This window comes from Crinia signifera, chromosome 1 (genome assembly GCF_055691185.1).
Source record: "Crinia signifera chromosome 1, ASM5569118v1, whole genome shotgun sequence".
Taxonomy (NCBI): domain Eukaryota; kingdom Metazoa; phylum Chordata; class Amphibia; order Anura; family Myobatrachidae; genus Crinia; species Crinia signifera.
Genome location: NC_139217.1, coordinates 17,563,887 through 17,582,098, shown reverse-complemented (window position 1 = coordinate 17,582,098; position 18,212 = coordinate 17,563,887). Strand labels below are relative to the sequence as shown.

The 18,212-nt window shown below is 39.0% G+C and overlaps 3 long non-coding RNA genes across 3 annotated transcripts; 2 read left to right on the top strand and 1 right to left on the bottom strand.

The window, feature by feature from the left end:
- Positions 1-889: 889 nt before the first annotated feature.
- Positions 890-2,286, bottom strand: LOC146069539 (uncharacterized). Its single transcript, XR_014472971.1, has 5 exons — positions 2,123-2,286; positions 1,866-1,986; positions 1,692-1,761; positions 1,517-1,586; positions 890-1,201 (listed from the first exon to the last, which is right to left on the bottom strand). It is a non-coding gene; the product is annotated as an uncharacterized LOC146069539 (long non-coding RNA).
- A 1,549-nt stretch (positions 2,287-3,835) lies between these two features.
- LOC146069746 (uncharacterized) lies at positions 3,836-5,296 on the top strand. The gene is made up of 5 exons (XR_014472975.1): positions 3,836-4,068; positions 4,205-4,325; positions 4,430-4,499; positions 4,605-4,674; positions 4,985-5,296. It is a non-coding gene; the product is annotated as an uncharacterized LOC146069746 (long non-coding RNA).
- Positions 5,297-10,344: 5,048 nt separating this feature from the next.
- Positions 10,345-11,163, top strand: LOC146069642 (uncharacterized). The gene is made up of 3 exons (XR_014472973.1): positions 10,345-10,402; positions 10,508-10,577; positions 10,852-11,163. It is a non-coding gene; the product is annotated as an uncharacterized LOC146069642 (long non-coding RNA).
- The last annotated feature ends 7,049 nt before the right edge of the window (positions 11,164-18,212 follow it).

The following is an 18,212-nucleotide window of genomic DNA, read 5'->3' as shown; positions in this document are numbered from 1 at the left end:
GTATCTATCGTTTCGATTATAATGTTGGTAGTCCTGATAAGACGGTAATCGATTTCTAAATGTCCTTCTTGGATGGTAATTATCCCTTTGATCTCTTGGGTCTTGCCTCCTAGGCCTCTCATTATACCTCTCGGTATGTTTATAACTGTGGTAGGCGTTATGATATTGATTTGGAGGTCGATATTGGGTTTCATCTCTATCACGGAAGGAACCCCTTCTGGGTTTATCCCACACCGGGTTGTTATTCACGGGGCGGAATCTTCTGGAGGATGGGTCAGCATTCCTATTTTCGTTTGGCCAGATGTGTATATGGCCATTGATTCAATCCCTTTTATCTCGCATGAACTTTTTTTGTTTCCGCTGGATGATCTCCTTCTCCAGGTTGTCCAATTTTTGCTGTAGGTCTGCTATATCTCTTTTGAATTCTTCGCTTGAATCAAATTTGGCTAACAAACCTTCAATTCGACCCATTTCACTTTCCAACGTGATTAACTCCTTTTTCCTTTCATTGACTAATGCTGTAATTAATTTGATAGAACAGTCATCCAGAATTGAGTTCCACGTTTTCAGAAAGGTTGGGTTATCGATACCATATGCTGGAGTTTTTTGTAGGCGAAGACCTCTGGGAATTCTGTTGACCTCCAGATATTTCTCCAAAGTTACGATGTCATACCACCCTTTAAGCTCTTTTACAGCTAACTTTTCCAATGTATTCAGATGTCCAAAATAATCCTCTCCTTCGTCCTCCATATCCAGATCGAATTCCTCATCTTCAAAGATGTTCTTTACATTAAAATTTCTTTTGGTTCTGTCTTTAAACAGTGGCATGTTGCTAAGGCAGCAGTGATAGGTGGCTAACAAAGAATAGACACAAGAAAGGCAAGGGGTACCCAACACCGCGCCCTATTAGCCCAAAGCTGCACCTCTGAAGGATCCCTGTTAGCTGAGACCCGGGACGGACAGAAATACAAAGAAGATCAGGGTGCGCTAAGGTAAATTACACAACTTTCTCATTAAAACATAAATATTTAATAAAAAGCCTCTGATAAGGCTTAGAATAAATCAAATCAAAAAGAGTTACACAGCCATTTCATAGAATAATTTAACAATCCACAGTATGGAACAGGCCCAACGCGTTTCGTCACCCACGTGACTTCATCAGGGGCGCTTTGGATGTTGATTGAAATAAGGTGCGATAGCACTGCAAATGATAAACATAAATTCAACATAATGCATAAAACAGCAGAATGCATATAAAAAATACGTATTTCTACACAAAGATGAGGTAATCGAAAAAAGATGAAGAGGACAAAGGAGAGGCAGAACAATTGATAGTTCAAAATTATCTTGATACAAATATATATATATATATATATATATTTTTTTTTTTAAAACAGTATACAGATATTTTCCACCGTGTCTAAAAAAACACATTTTTAACAAATATAAGGATTCCATGTGTGCATTTAACATCCACCGAAAAGATCCTTATATAGACATTGAAGAAAAAGAGTACCTTCTAGGGGTGTATCCAATTGGTCAAACCATAGATATTGTATTCAAGCAAGACCCATACAGATATATATCTGAATAAAGGGACATACATGATAGTAAGGTACTTATTCATCATCTGTTACTGCATCAGAAAAATGCACATCACATATAATAAAATTGGGGTATAAAAATTGTACCTTCTTGGAGCGTCTCTAAATGACCAAATAAATAGCTGTGTACTTCAGCTAAAGTTGCACAGATGTAAATCTAAATGGAGAGACATATATGGTGGCCGAGTCAGACAATATCAACTTATATTTAACCACCACCAACACCTAATGATAGTTAGGGGTATTTTTCATAGGACTTACATATCGCCAAATATCGGAACAAAAAATGCAATAGTCCAGGCGTATGTCACCAAGTATCACGTTTCTCACACCTTTTATATCGGTGTTAACATCAAGGACCAATGAGCAGCTTCAAAAAAATCTAGTAATATAAAAAGTTTTTTTTTTCCCCCATTAGGAATACATATAATGAGGCATAAATGCCCAATATGAGACCATAATAAAAAACAGGAGTTCAAACTTCCCAAAAAAGGGAGGGCATAAGGTTAAGTACTTACATAAGGCTGGGAGGCCAGAAGTTCACTCTAGTGGATCCAAATGCAGAATGACTGCTGGTGTGGAAAAAGGGCTATATAAGGACCCAGGGAGAAAACATCACTTCCTGTATAAATTAATCCCAGGTGTCCCCAATGAAAGTAAGCCTGTGTGTTAAAACACAATTGCCAAGACCTTTTATGAGACCCTAAGGCTCAGATAACAGGACAAGAGAATCCAATATTAGAATAGCATTGTGTGCTGATAAAAAAAATAAAATAAAAAAATAAAAAAAATAAATAATTAAAAAAAAACGAAACGTCAGGCAGCTCCGCTATGCGTTCCAAATCGGCGCCATTTTGCCTGACATGGAACGCACACGCTGCGCCGGATATGACTGGCCGCTAAGCTTCTGTATTGAATATAAACTGGTGAGCGTGAATGTGCTGTGATAGGTCGCTGGTCCGCCAATGACTTAGTAATGAAAACTGTGATCTAATAAATCCGGAAGTAGCATGCGTTTCAAAGCAGCGCCATTTTCCTAAGTTGACACGCAATAGCGCTGTGTTTAAGAAGCTCCGCTTCTCATACCTGAAAAACTAGAAATGTATATGGTGGTCCTTATATACGCTAATGCTAAGACCCTCATAGCTAGTGAAACCCTATTAAGGGAAAAATATATCTATAAACTAATATATCTAAATGCGTTCCAAATGGCTGCCATTTTTAATGTCATTGGAACGCAAAACACCCTAAGATTGCCAATGTGCTGAATCACCAATAAAACGGACTGGATCCATAATACCAATAAAGTTGTTTCATATTACTTTAATTAAACTAACCTTACGTTTAGTGCTTTTATGTGATAAATATAGTGTACTGATAGGGGTTTCAGTTATACTTAATATGGTGTCTCTATGTGCTCCGAAAGTGCACAGTAGGAATGTAACTGCAATGCTTAGTTATAAAGCGTGATGTACATTCAGTCATAGTGAATCTATATTATAGAGATTATATTTAATTTAGTGTATCTAGTTTATTTATAAATGTACCTAGTGATACAGTGAAGGACTATTAGACTATTCTTTATAGGGATCCAGTCCCTAGAGTCTCAAAAAAAAAAAAACCCACACCTTGGGGGGGGGGGGGGGGGGGGGAAGGGATCGAAAAAATACTATTATTACAACTCCCGTTAGTTCATTACCGTCTCATTTACATCTAGATGATTTTACCATAGATAGCGATTATAATACAACATTAATATGTACACTTGGTGTGAATTATATGAAACAAGAAAAGAAAAAGAGGAAAAAAACATTGAAGGTGGGATCAGAGGAAAGCCACTATATCAACGCCTTCATTGAGACCCTTTGGCGTAAGAGAATTAAGGGAATAAATCCAAAAGCTTTCCTTTTTAATCAGCTCTTGGCCCCTATTTCCTCCTCTAGGATTGATCGGGACACGTTCCAAAATACTTCCGGATTTATTAGATCACAGTTTTCATTACTAAGTCATTGGCGGACCAGCGACCTATCACAGCACATTCACGCTCACCAGTTTATATTCAATACAGGAGCTTAGCGGCCAGTCATATCCGACACAGCGTGTGCGTTCCATGTCAGGCAAAATGGCGCCGATTTGGAACGCATAGCGGAACTGCCTGACGTTTCGTTTTTTTTTTTTTTTTAATTATTTTTTTTTTTATTTTTTTATTTTATTTTTTTTTATCAGCACACAATGCTATTCTAATATTGGATTCTCTTGTCCTGTTATCTGAGCCTTAGGGTCTCATTAAAGGTCTTGGCAATTGTGTTTTAACACACAGGCTTACTTTCATTGGGGACACCTGGGATTAATTTATACAGGAAGTGATGTTTTCTCCCTGGGTCCTTATATAGCCCTTTTTCCACACCAGCAGTCATTCTGCATTTGGATCCACTAGAGTGAACTTCTGGCCTCCCAGCCTTATGTAAGTACTTAACCTTATGCCCTCCCTTTTTTGGGAAGTTTGAACTCCTGTTTTTTATTATGGTCTCATATTGGGCATTTATGCCTCATTGTATGTATTCCTAATGGGGGGAAAAAAAAACTTTTTATATTACTAGATTTTTTTGAAGCTGCTCATTGGTCCTTGATGTTAACACCGATATAAAAGGTGTGAGAAACGTGATACTTGGTGACATACGCCTGGACTATTGCATTTTTTGTTCCGATATTTGGCGATATGTAAGTCCTATGAAAAATACCCCTAACTATCATTAGGTGTTGGTGGTGGTTAAATATAAGTTGATATTGTCTGACTCGGCCACCATATATGTCTCTCCATTTAGATTTACATCTGTGCAACTTTAGCTGAAGTACACAGCTATTTATTTGGTCATTTAGAGACGCTCCAAGAAGGTACAATTTTTATACCCCAATTTTATTATATGTGATGTGCATTTTTCTGATGCAGTAACAGATGATGAATAAGTACCTTACTATCATGTATGTCCCTTTATTCAGATATATATCTGTATGGGTCTTGCTTGAATACAATATCTATGGTTTGACCAATTGGATACACCCCTAGAAGGTACTCTTTTTCTTCAATGTCTATATAAGGATCTTTTCGGTGGATGTTAAATGCACACATGGAATCCTTATATTTGTTAAAAATGTGTTTTTTTAGACACGGTGGAAAATATCTGTATACTGTTTTAAAAAAAAAAAAAATATATATATATATATTTGTATCAAGATAATTTTGAACTATCAATTGTTCTGCCTCTCCTTTGTCCTCTTCATCTTTTTTCGATTACCTCATCTTTGTGTAGAAATACGTATTTTTTATATGCATTCTGCTGTTTTATGCATTATGTTGAATTTATGTTTATCATTTGCAGTGCTATCGCACCTTATTTCAATCAACATCCAAAGCGCCCCTGATGAAGTCACGTGGGTGACGAAACACGTTGGGCCTGTTCCATACTGTGGATTGTTAAATTATTCTATGAAATGGCTGTGTAACTCTTTTTGATTTGATTTATTCTAAGCCTTATCAGAGGCTTTTTATTAAATATTTATGTTTTAATGAGAAAGTTGTGTAATTTACCTTAGCGCACCCTGATCTTCTTTGTATTTCTGTCCGTCCCGGGTCTCAGCTAACAGGGATCCTTCAGAGGTGCAGCTTTGGGCTAATAGGGCGCGGTGTTGGGTACCCCTTGCCTTTCTTGTGTCTATTCTTTGTTAGCCACCTATCACTGCTGCCTTAGCAACATGCCACTGTTTAAAGACAGAACCAAAAAAAAATTTAATGTAAAGAACATCTTTGAAGATGAGGAATTCGATCTGGATATGGAGGACGAAGGAGAGGATTATTTTGGACATCTGAATACATTGGAAAAGTTAGCTGTAAAAGAGCTTAAAGGGTGGTATGACATCGTAACTTTGGAGAAATATCTGGAGGTCAACAGAATTCCCAGAGGTCTTCGCCTACAAAAAACTCCAACATATGGTATCGATAACCCAACCTTTCTGAAAACGTGGAACTCAATTCTGGATGACTGTTCTATCAAATTAATTACAGCATTAGTCAATGAAAGGAAAAAGGAGTTAATCACGTTGGAAAGTGAAATGGGTCGAATTGAAGGTTTGTTAGCCAAATTTGATTCAAGCGAAGAATTCAAAAGAGATATAGCAGACCTACAGCAAAAATTGGACAACCTGGAGAAGGAGATCATCCAGCGGAAACAAAAAAAGTTCATGCGAGATAAAAGGGATTATATCAATGGCCATATACACATCTGGCCAAACGAAAATAGGAATGCTGACCCATCCTCCAGAAGATTCCGCCCCTTGAATAACAACCCGGTGTGGGATAAACCCAGAAGGGGTTCCTTCCGTGATAGAGATGAAACCCAATATCGACCTCCAAATCAATATCATAACGCCTACCACAGTTATAAACATACCGAGAGGTATAATGAGAGGCCTAGGAGGCAAGACCCAAGAGATCAAAGGGATAATTACCATCCAAGAAGGACATTTAGAAATCGATTACCGTCTTATCAGGACTACCAACATTATAATCGAAACGATAGATACAAATCCCCTTCTCCATATAGGAATCAACATCATTTTTTAGAGGTGGAACGAGACTCCGGTCCCCCCCATCGTACCGTAAGAGAAGAACTGTACCCACGCCTAGATTCACCACACGGGTTAAAACGCAGACTAAACGGGGACATAGAGGATGCAGAGGGGGCAAACGGCTCTCCAAAGAAGAAAAAAGGACCACCGATACCACCATCTCTAGGACAGGAATCATCAATAACTCAGCGAAAGAGCTATCTACAGAAGAGAGCACGCTATTAGATAGAGGCCTCAAGTTCGCGCCAGATGGCCATATTAATCATTTTAACTTGTTTATTGATCTCAACAGATACATTAGAAATCTCACGGTTCAACGGCACTTCTTAAAGAATCAATCAAATGAAATTAAAAACACAGAGGTTAAACCCTTGGTAGCCCCAGTTTCCCACTTTTACCCTGTGGAATCAAGGGGTAGCCATCTGAACATTTTTTATGAAGCAGTCCGTGAGGATTTCAGGGACATCAAACCTAAAAAACATCAGGTCAAAAATTTGAATCATCTAGAGAACAAGGCCCTAAAAAGTCTAATAAAAGATGACAACACCATCATAAAATGCGCGGACAAAGGTGGAGCCGTCGTTCTTCAAGACAAATCCAACTATCTAATTGAAGCGAATAGAATTTTAGAGGATGAATCCACCTATAAGAAAATACCGGATAACCCCACTAAAGCTTTCCAGGACGAACTGGAAATCCTCCTAACCTCGGGTCTACAGAAAGGTGTCCTGTGCAAGGAAGAATTTGATTATATTAATGTAAAACACCCTGTCCTTCCTGTATTCTACCATATCCCGAAGGTTCACAAGGACAAAAACCAGCCACCGGGACGCCCCATAATAGCAGGGGTGAATTCTCTTACGTCCAATCTTTCTCATTATCTAGACTTAAAATTGCAACCTTACGTCTTACAGAACACCTCTCATTTAAGGGACAGTGCCTCAGTTTTGCAATTACTTAAAGGAAAAATTTGGTCTGCCGACTTCTGCTGGCTGACAATTGATGTGCAGGGGTTATATTCTTCAATTCCTCACATCAAGGGTCTTCAGTCGGTAGAAAAAATCCTACGGAGTGATCCAGAGAAATCTGATGCAGAAGTGACCTTCCTCATTAATGGCATTAACTTCATCTTAAACCATAATTTCTTTGAATTTAATGGAGAATTTTACATCCAACAGCAGGGCACTGCTATGGGGACAAAGTTTGCCCCAGCATATGCGAACCTCCATATGCGAGCCTGGGAAGATCAATTTGTCTATGATTCTCGGTTTAAAGATAATATAATAGTGTATAAGAGATACATAGATGATCTTTTGCTCATCTGGCGCGGAGATGAGACAAGTATTTCTGACTTCATGACTTATATCCATTGTAACGACTTCAATTTGAAGTTTACGTTTAAATCCAACCCTACAAAGATTGATTACTTGGATCTAGAACTCGAAGGAAGACCTGATGAGGAAGTCATCACCCGTACACACTTTAAATCAGTAGATGCTAATAGTTTCATTCCGGCAACGAGTTGCCACTTCCCAGCATGGAAGAACAACGTTCCATATGCGCAGTTCTTAAGAATAAGACGTAATTGTAGCGACGGGAGTGAATTTATGTCTCAGTCACAGCTGTTATTCGACCGGTTCATCGAAAGGGGCTACAAAGTCGATTTGGTAGAAGAAGCTAGATCTAAAGCATTCTCACGTGGAAGAGAGGAGCTACTAGTGAAAACAATCAGACCGCAGAAAGAATTTAAGAGCAGGCCTTTTGTAACACAGTACAACTGTGAGAATCATCAAATTAAAAAAGTGCTTGAAAAGCATTGGTCCATCCTCTTAAGAGATCCGGTCCTAGGTCAACATCTACCTCCGAGGCCGAACTTAGTATACCGCCGAGCAAAAAATTTAAAATCCATGCTAGCACCTAGCAGAATGAAACCAACCATTCCTTCCACTTCCAAAACGCCACATTTCCTAAACAAAAAACCGGGGGTCCTGCCCTGTAACAAGTGCATTTGCTGCCCGTTTCTAGACAAGACACCCTTCCATCACACTTTGGATAATGGCAAAGAGTATAGAATTAGGGAAGCAGTGACTTGCAATTCGGATCACGTGGTTTATAAAATCACCTGCAGCTGCAACCTAGTCTACGTTGGGAAAACCATCAGACAGACGAAGTTGAGGATACAGGAGCATATGCGCAATATTAAAAATAAAGTGAAAGTGCACAGCCTGCCCAGACACTTCCTCGAGAAACATAACTCTTTGGTAACCAAGGACAATTTCAAATTCACCATTTTGGAACGTGTCCCGATCAATCCTAGAGGAGGAAATAGGGGCCAAGAGCTGATTAAAAAGGAAAGCTTTTGGATTTATTCCCTTAATTCTCTTACGCCAAAGGGTCTCAATGAAGGCGTTGATATAGTGGCTTTCCTCTGATCCCACCTTCAATGTTTTTTTACTCTTTTTCTTTTCTTGTTTCATATAATTCACACCAAGTGTACATATTAATGTTGTATTATAATCGCTATCTATGGTAAAATCATCTAGATGTAAATGAGACGGTAATGAACTAACGGGAGTTGTAATAATAGTATTTTTTCGATCCCTCCCCCCCCCCCCCCCCAAGGTGTGGGGGTTTTTTTGAGACTCTAGGGACTGGATCCCTATAAAGAATAGTCTAATAGTCCTTCACTGTATCACTAGGTACATTTATAAATAAACTAGATACACTAAATTAAATATAATCTCTATAATATAGATTCACTATGACTGAATGTACATCACGCTTTATAACTAAGCATTGCAGTTACATTCCTACTGTGCACTTTCGGAGCACATAGAGACACCATATTAAGTATAACTGAAACCCCTATCAGTACACTATATTTATCACATAAAAGCACTAAACGTAAGGTTAGTTTAATTAAAGTAATATGAAACAACTTTATTGGTATTATGGATCCAGTCCGTTTTATTGGGGATTCAGCACATTGGCAATCTTAGGGTGTTTTGCGTTCCAATGACATTAAAAATGGCAGCCATTTGGAACGCATTTAGATATATTAGTTTATAGATATATTTTTCCCTTAATAGGGTTTCACTAGCTATGAGGGTCTTAGCATTAGCGTATATAAGGACCACCATATACATTTCTAGTTTTTCAGGTATGAGAAGCGGAGCTTCTTTAACACAGCGCTATTGCGTGTCAACTTAGGAAAATGGCGCTGCTTTGAAACGCATGCTACTTCCGGATTTATTAGATCACAGTTTTCATTACTAAGTCATTGGCGGACCAGCGACCTATCACAGCACATTCACGCTCACCAGTTTATATTCAATACAGGAGCTTAGCGGCCAGTCATATCCGGCGCAGCGTGTGCGTTCCATGTCAGGCAAAATGGCGCCGATTTGGAACGCATAGCGGAGCTGCCTGACGTTTCGTTTTTTTTTTTTTTTTTAATTATTTTATTTTTTAATTTTTTTTATTTTTTTTATCAGCACACAATGCTATTCTAATATTGGATTCTCTTGTCCTGTTATCTGAGCCTTAGGGTCTCATTAAAGGTCTTGGCAATTGTGTTTTAACACACAGGCTTACTTTCATTGGGGACACCTGGGATTAATTTATACAGGAAGTGATGTTTTCTCCCTGGGTCCTTATATAGCCCTTTTTCCACACCAGCAGTCATTCTGCATTTGGATCCACTAGAGTGAACTTCTGGCCTCCCAGCCTTATGTAAGTACTTAACCTTATGCCCTCCCTTTTTTGGGAAGTTTGAACTCCTGTTTTTTATTATGGTCTCATATTGGGCATTTATGCCTCATTGTATGTATTCCTAATGGGGGAAAAAAAAAACTTTTTATATTACTAGATTTTTTTGAAGCTGCTCATTGGTCCTTGATGTTAACACCGATATAAAAGGTGTGAGAAACGTGATACTTGGTGACATACGCCTGGACTATTGCATTTTTTGTTCCGATATTTGGCGATATGTAAGTCCTATGAAAAATACCCCTAACTATCATTAGGTGTTGGTGGTGGTTAAATATAAGTTGATATTGTCTGACTCGGCCACCATATATGTCTCTCCATTTAGATTTACATCTGTGCAACTTTAGCAACTTTAGCTGAAGTACACAGCTATTTATTTGGTCATTTAGAGACGCTCCAAGAAGGTACAATTTTTATACCCCAATTTTATTATATGTGATGTGCATTTTTCTGATGCAGTAACAGATGATGAATAAGTACCTTACTATCATGTATGTCCCTTTATTCAGATATATATCTGTATGGGTCTTGCTTGAATACAATATCTATGGTTTGACCAATTGGATACACCCCTAGAAGGTACTCTTTTTCTTCAATGTCTATATAAGGATCTTTTCGGTGGATGTTAAATGCACACATGGAATCCTTATATTTGTATACTGTTTAAAAAAAAAAAAAATATATATATATATATATATTTGTATCAAGATAATTTTGAACTATCAATTGTTCTGCCTCTCCTTTGTCCTCTTCATCTTTTTTCGATTACCTCATCTTTGTGTAGAAATACGTATTTTTTATATGCATTCTGCTGTTTTATGCATTATGTTGAATTTATGTTTATCATTTGCAGTGCTATCGCACCTTATTTCAATCAACATCCAAAGCGCCCCTGATGAAGTCACGTGGGTGACGAAACGCGTTGGGCCTGTTCCATACTGTGGATTGTTAAATTATTCTATGAAATGGCTGTGTAACTCTTTTTGATTTGATTTATTCTAAGCCTTATCAGAGGCTTTTTATTAAATATTTATGTTTTAATGAGAAAGTTGTGTAATTTACCTTAGCGCACCCTGATCTTCTTTGTATTTCTGTCCGTCCCGGGTCTCAGCTAACAGGGATCCTTCAGAGGTGCAGCTTTGGGCTAATAGGGCGCGGTGTTGGGTACCCCTTGCCTTTCTTATATATATATATATATATATATATATATATATATATATATATATATATAGATACTGTATATATATATATATATATATATATATATATTCCAGAGTCTCAGCACTCACCCATCCTTTTCAGGGCTTTAATACTGGCTCTGGTGCCTTTGGTTTCTAGTATCGGAGCACTCCTATCCACCTGACCGGAAGTTAGACATAGAGCTTAAGGAAGTGGGGCAGCGGCAATGAACACATGGATAACACTGTTTACCCACCACCCAGCTGACTGGAAATATGGAGTGCAGATATCAGAAGTGGGGCAGTGGCCAACAACTTTAACTGTAACCCCTTCGGTTTGGTGCCCAAATAAAATGTTTCTATTGGCTATCAGTCTCATAAATAAGGAGCACTTGCTTTTTCCAACTAACACACAAAAAATATCCTTGAAAAATGCATCGGAGCCTACAGACCAGACCAAATCTGAGGAGATCAATATTGAGACAATCCAGCCTATTCACAATGCCAGTAACCAGGACTCTCATCCTGTGTAAAGTGCTTTTAGAGAACTGTTTTACCAACTAGGTCTCCACCCTATCCAGTATTTATTTCCTTTACTGGTGTACATGTTTTACATTATGCTATATTTGGTCCACTTTCCTAACTAAACTAAATTTGTATGACTTAGAGTGGATATCTACCTATGGCTTTATCCACTTGTTCATAACCAGAGAGGTGGAGAAGAGGAGATACCGATCCCCGCCTAGGGATGTGCGGTATTTCTTCCCCCTCTCTGAAAACAATGGATTCCATTTAAGCCCTTCCTCCCATTTGTCCTAACTTTCTTTGAAATTAGACAGGCGGAGAAGAAGAGGCGTCCTTCCCATTCAAGGGATGTGCAGTGTTTCCTTTTCCTGAGTGCCGGTGGAGAGTGCACAACTCAGTGAATTTGTTAACACTAATTTGGACCATTAGTTAAGTGAGTTTCATGAGATCTGCAGTAATACACTGATTAGTCCACACAGTAATACACTGATTAGTCCACATAACATTCACTCACCTTGTGTTCAAATACAAATGTTTTTAAACCATGCTTTTCTCTGTACATATTCAAGGCAATATTCACATCATGTACTGCTTGTGCCATGGTGAGGACTGCGATATACACATGATAGGTGGCTGGATCTCCATAATAATTATATAATTCCATAAAACTCTCCTCACCAGTGCAGTTATTAAAATTGATGTGGAAAACCTCGGAAAAGACCCTGTTCTTATAAGAATTTGCTGACAAGCACATAAAGTACTGAAGCCAAATATCTTCCAGTAATGGATCACTCGGATCCCGGGATGGGTGAGAAGTGGACATACGATCCTGTAATGCCGGGATATGACGTGGTGGTTGGGAAAACACCAAACTGTTCTCAACTGCTTTATGTGTATCAATAAACAAAAGTTCTATAGCAATTGACCATGACGCTGGGAGGATAATTGTCTTGTTAGCGAGATTATCTGTTACACTTTTCAAAAATGCCACAGAAATTGCATTACTTGTTCCACACATAACAATAATCTCAGTGGAGGATGCTTTTAACACAATAAGATTGTTAGAAAAATAATCAGTTTGAGAAACTTTAATTTTGAATTCAATACAAATTCCATAGTTATACAATTGCTGGCTGAGATGTTCTAGCTCCTGTTCTGCAGTATTATCACCTGTTGTGATGATTCCGACCCAGTTCCACCCGAAGCTTCTTAGCAACTTTGCGATGGCCACATGCTGAATCTGGTAGTTTTGTACTGTGCGAAAGAAGTTTGGATACAGAATCCGGTCACTCAGCAGCGGGTCCCTCGCCCCATAGCTGATCTAGAAAAGATACTAGTGTAAACTTCCAAAAGAAAGAGTTAAAAATGTCTTTAGTGTATAAGAATTTCTCAGAATTAATGGCATGCGACCAGGGATAAACATCCAGATCTCATGTGTTAAGGTGCATACACACTGTACAAATTTTTTATCAATTTGGTTTAAAGACATTTCCATTGAACTCAGTGTCCTGGACGAAAGATGTTGACGACAGACGAAAGACGAAAGATCTAGCTACAGTTTATAGGCTCTTTTTGAAAGCTATCCAAATTGAGCTGCATGAACAGTTGACGAACAATCATGAAGAACAACTGGCGGGTATGTGCATCATCATTTGTCATTCGTCTGTCGTCAATATCTTTCGTCCAGGACACTGGGTTCAATGGAAATGTTTTCAATCAAATTGGTCAAAAAAATTGTACAGTGTGAATGCACCTTTACTGTGGTTTGGGGGCTGCTTATTGTGAATTACACTTCACATGCAAGGTTTTTAATTCATTTTCTAAATAGATGTAATATATTTAATTATTTATTACCAGTTTATAGCGCATACATATACCGCAGCGCTTTACAGAGAATATTTGACCATTCACATCTGTCCCTGCCCCAGTGGAGCTTACAATCTATATTCTCTACCACATGTACACACACATTCTAGGGTATTTTTTATTTTATGGGGGGGGGGGGCAATTAACCTACCAGTATATTTTTGGATTGTGGGAGGAATGCCACGCAAGTACAGGGAGGATATACAAACTCCACACAGGTAGGTCCATGGTGGTAATCAAACCCATGACCTTAGCGCTGTGAGATAGTAACCATTACACTGTTCGTGCTGCCCCATACATATTGTCACAATCCTGCCTTAATCCCGTGCCTCTGACCAGTCATTCTGCTAATCACTTCTGTGTGTTCCAGCCAACTGTTATTAGACTGCAATCATGCTTAACAGAGAGACTATGCTTGCTAGTAATTAGAGCCTGTGGTAGTCCTAGCTCTGTGTGAGATGTTCTGCTGCCAATCATGTGTAGTCCGGTTCCCTGTCATAATTGCCCAGCCAGGGGCGGATTTGGATGGAAAAGCAGCCCGGGAAATCTGTGAAAGCAGCCCTAAAAAAGGAGTGGAATCAATAAAGGTGTGGAGTCTTTTGAGGGCCGTGTAGGGGGGAAGAAAGGTAGGGGAGCCCAAAAGCAATAACCCCCTTTTGCCTTTAAAGAGAGAGAGAGATCGCAGAGAGAGAGAAAGAGAGATCGCAGAGAGAGATAGGGGCACATTTATCATTTATTGCATTAATTTACAATGCGATCTGGGTGGAATATACCGCCCAGGATCACATTGTAAAGTGTGATCATACCGGCGGAATGTATGAAATTTGAGTGCACAGAGACAGGGCTCCAAAAGGAGCCCGTCCCTGTGAAGCACTAACCCGGTCAGCACATGCATGATTATGCGCAGAGAGATAGAGAGAGGGATCGCAGAGAGAGAGAGAGAGCGATGGATCGCAGAGAAAGATAGAGAGGGATTGCAGAGAGAGATAGAGAGGGATTGCAGAGAGAGATAGAGAGGGATTGCAGAGAGAGATAGAGAGGGATTGCAGAGAGAGATAGAGAGGGATCGCATAGAGAGATAGAGAGGTATAACAGAGAGAGATAGAGAGGGAGGGATCACAGAGAGATAGAGAGGGAGGGATCGCAGAGAGATAGAGAGAGAGGGATCGCAGAGAGAGATAGAGAAAGAGGGATCGCAGAGATAGAGAGAGGGATCGCAGAGAGAGGTATCGCAGAGAGAGAGAGGGATCACAGAGAGAGATCGCAGAGAGAGAGAGAGGGATCGCAGATAGAGAGAGAGATCGTAGAGAGTGAGAGAGATTGAGAGAGAGAGGGAGGGATTGCAGAGAGAGAGAGAGGGATCACAGAGAGAATAGAGAGGGGGGTTGCAGAGAGAAATAGGGAGGGATCACAGAGATAGATAGAGAGGGATCACAGAGAGAGAGATAGAGAGAGAGGGGGGTTGCAGAGGGATCATAGAGAGAGAGATGAGAGATGGATCGCAGGGAGAGAGAATCCCTGATATTCATACTCTCCACATGCCTTTTCTCTATTACAGAGAGAAGCAATTTGTGGGAACCCCCCCCCCAAAAAAAAAAAATTGTGGGCACCCCTCCCCCACCCGCAACCCCACCCTGACACCCCCCCCCAAAAAAAAAAAAAAAAAAAATCCGGTGTGGGGTCTACAGTCATATGGTCAACCACTATTGGTCGACAGTGAAAAAATCAACAGGGTCCAATGGTTGACAGTGAAAAGGTCAACAGGGTCAAAAGGTCGACATTGTAAAGGTGAACATGAGTTTTTCATGTTTTTTTGGTGTCTATGTTGACATAGGTCAACATGGTCACTGTCGCATGGCTTGCTACGCTCACCATGCGTTCGGGCTTGGTGCCTCTCTGCACTCGGCACACTATTATATTCTTCCTCCTTGTCATAGTGGATGGTAAGGCATGAAATTCTGATGTAGAGAAGGACTTGGGGGTCATCATAGATTAAAAATTGGGTAATAGTGCACAGTGCTCAAGTGCAGCAGCAAAGGCAAACCAGACACTGGCATGCATTAAAAGGGGTATGGATTCAAGGGATGCCAATGTGATAGTGCCTCTTTACAAGGCATTGGTGAGACCACACTTGGAATACTGTGTTCAGTTCTGGGCACCACACCTTAAAAAGGACATAAATGAATTGGAACAGGTACAGAGAAGGGCGACTAAGCTAGTAATAGGTCTGGAATCACTAGAATACAAAGATAGGTTAACCAGGCTGAATATGTTTTCACTGGAGAAACAGAGGTTGAGAGGTGATATGATTAGTATGCACAAATACAGGACTGGGAATCATATGGAACTGGGAGATGATTGGTCACTAACAGGCCTATACTTAGGACACTCAGACATGTACTGAGGCTCGAGGAAAAGAAATTCCGTACAGAATAGACAGAAGTACGACACACTACATAAAAATGTTGAAGAAAGACTCAGAGAATATATAGAAAGCCAGATACCTTTGATAATTATAAAATAAATAGACATATACTGGAATCACATCTTTTAAGTCAGGCCAAGCATTCTCTGGATCATTCCAGAAACAAATTCTATAGATGGGGTAACCGCCCGGGTACGCTACTTGCCTCACTAACAGAGGCAAAAAAAGGCTGAAATAATAGCACAGCGCTAAAACCCCAGCCCGGTAGTCAGGTAGTAACAACACAAGAAGAAATTATTAATATAATGCAGGTGTATTATTCCAAAATATATACAGAAGAGACATGGGAGCTGGATCAGGTTGAGGCTCTCTTTAAACAAATAAATCTTCCAAAAATTAAGGCAGCCTACGTAGAACAGTTAAATTCAGATATTACAAAAGAGGAAATAGAGGGGGTATTTTGCTCTTTAAAAGCCAGAAAAGCTTCTGGCCCGGATGGCCTGGATAAAATCCTGCAGAATGAAATAATCGTCCCTATAACTAGTCTATTCCTACATCTGCAAAATAATACTCCTAGATATCCCCAAATTAATGCGGCTCTCACCACCCTGATCCTAAAAGCCAATAAAGACCCACAGAAGGAGTCTTCCTATCGCCCCATTACACTCTCAAATACTGATTGCAAAATTATGGCAAAAATTATTGCAAATAGGATTCAGAGAATAGCAGGAGACATCCTTACAGAGCACCAGCTTGGCTTTGTGTCAGGGCGTCATTCAGTAAAAGGGGTGAGGATGGCGGTGGCCGCACTCAATATACTCCAGAGATATAAGTATAATCCTTTTATTCTGCTAAGCCTGGATGCCAATAAGGCATTTGATTCATTATCATGGGGATATATGTATAAGGTCTTAAAGTTAAGACAGTTTGGGACAAAATTTATACATTTCATCCACTTTTTTTATCAAGATCCCCACACAGCACTCCTAATTAATGGAGACAACAGTACGGAAATTGTTGTGAGGAGAGGCACCAGGCAGGGGTGCCCCCTCTCTCCACTCCTTTTCAATATTGTGTTAGATCCAATGCTCCGCTTCTTACAAAATTGGGAGATTCTGAAAGGGGTTATGACTCGGAATCACGAAATTAGAATCTGTGCTTTCATGGATGATTTAATATTATATATAGCAGACCCTGCGGCCTCGGTTTAAAGATCTATTAAAACACTTGAGGAATTCGGTATGGCATCAGGGTTTACTATAAATTTAAAAAAATCAAACAAATGCCATGATTATATAAAAATATATAAAAGTATATATATACTATATATATATATATATATATATATATATATATATATATATATATATATATATATATAGGGAAGACGGTCCGGCACTCCCAGTAACAGTACCTCTCAGCGATCGGTGCCTTCACTGCAGGGACTTGCTGTGATATACAAACGAAGGTGCGGCACTCACGATCAGTCAAACAATAAACGATATGCTGCCATGGCAGCATATCGTTTATTGTTTGACTGATCGTGAGTGCCGCACCTTCGTTTGTATATATATATATATATATATATATATATATATATATATATATATATGTATATATATATATATGTATATATATATATATATATATATATATATATATATATATATATATATATATATATATATATATATATATACACAGGTCGAGTATCCCGTATCCGAATATCCGCTTTCCGAATTATTCCGAAAACCATACTTTCCAGAAAGTGGAAAAAAAAATTGTTTAGCTAAAAACTCACTGGGGACATTTGTAGCAGCACCACTGAGGACATGATATGTAACTGGCACTATATATGTACAAGAAAATTATTACTTGGCATTCAAATTCAATATCTGAGATAGTACACACATTTTGTTTCATGTTTTGAAACCTTGTTTTTTGAACAAATAAAATATATTTGTGTGTATTGTATGTGGTAATAAAAAATATTTGTGTTTATTTTATGTGTTTATACAGCATAAATGCAAGATACTTCAAAATACATCATTGAAATAGTAAAATATTCCAAAATACGGAATAATCCGTTATCCAAAATTCTCCTGGTCCCGAGCATTTTGGATACGGGATACTCAACCTGTATATATATATATTTCCAGTATCGCCCGGCACTCCACAGTAAAAAGCTTACAATAATTACCCGGTGCCTTCCTTTCTGGA